This window comes from Pteropus alecto, unplaced genomic scaffold, assembly GCF_000325575.1.
Source record: "Pteropus alecto unplaced genomic scaffold, ASM32557v1 scaffold28, whole genome shotgun sequence".
Lineage (NCBI taxonomy): Eukaryota > Metazoa > Chordata > Mammalia > Chiroptera > Pteropodidae > Pteropus > Pteropus alecto.
In genome coordinates this window covers 1845878-1847234 of record NW_006441063.1, presented here as the reverse complement: position 1 = coordinate 1847234, position 1357 = coordinate 1845878, and positions in this window count along the sequence as shown.

Below are 1357 nucleotides of genomic sequence, written 5' to 3'. Positions count from 1 at the left end.
GGAACAACCCAGCCTTGCTGATCGGCACTACCACCACCTAATAATCCTGTTATATCCTCTGGTCAGCTCTCTCCCACCCTACACACAGCTACTCCTCCTATTCTCCACTTAACTTTGAATTCAGCCCCACTCCTTGCCCTCCCTCCTACTTCACAGACACCACGGAAGTCACAGATTAGATCCATCCCCCAGCATCTTGCCACCACACCACCCTGTCCACCTGCCCTCTGGTCCCTTCACCCTAATCTCACTCTTGAACTCTGTGTCAGAGGAGCTCAAACTCTAGGACAGTGCTGTACAATAGATCTTTTTTGCAATGATGGAACTGTTCTTTATCTGCACTTCCCTAGCCACTAGCCACATGTGGCTACTAAGCACTTAAAATGTGGCTAGTACAACCAAATAACTAAATTATTTTATTTTACTTAATTGAAGTAGTTAGATGTGGCTAGTGGCTACTGTATTGTATGGTGCAACTCTAGAGACTAGTCTTTCCCCCTCCCATGTTCCCAGCCTCACCTTACCCATCAGCGATTATCATGTCCTTCTCTCTATTATCCCCTTCCTACTACAGCCCCCGCCCCTCATCTTTCTCTGGACCTTTGCAGCTCAACTTCTTGATGGATTTGTCTCTACGTCCTCTTCTCTCACTCACATCTCAGCCCACAATCATCCGGCTCCCACACCTGCACCCTCTCCGTGCCCCAGGTCTACACGTGCTTTTGTCCTCCCCATCCTCCCATCTGCTCCCCATCTAGTAAACCGATCCTCCTGGAAGCCTCAACTGAAAAGTCTGGAAAAAAGAAAAGGTTTTCTTAGGAAGCCTTACCTGCCACACCATCCCGGAATATGTTTAGTGTCCCAGCTGTGTCCTGTGTTCCTTGGGACTCAGCATGTCACCGTTTATTATAAATGCCCACGTAATTGTCAGGCTTCCCTGCAGACTGGTCACCCCATGAGGGTAGCGGCTGAGTTCCCTCATGCACCATGCCTGTACCAGGCACAAAATGTGTGTTCAGTCAATATTTGTTGAAGAAATGCCCTAGGAAGAGGGAGAGAAAAAGTCACAACCTAGTGGGGGAGACTATAGCTGAACAAGTAAGTGACAGCTGCTTCAGTGGAAGACCCAGTAGGGCAGAGGGAGCACTGGAGTAAGGGGAATTGAAGGTTGGAAAGACTTCACAAGAACGTGACATCTCCAGTGGAAGTGAAAGGACAGAATATGTTTACAGGCGGATAGGGCGGTAGAGTATTTCAGGGAGAGGAATGTCATGAGCCCAAAACCAGACATGAAATGGCAAGGAGCAGAAAGAAACGGAGTGCTGGCTTGAAGGGTCAGAGAAGGGAGCTGTAAGAA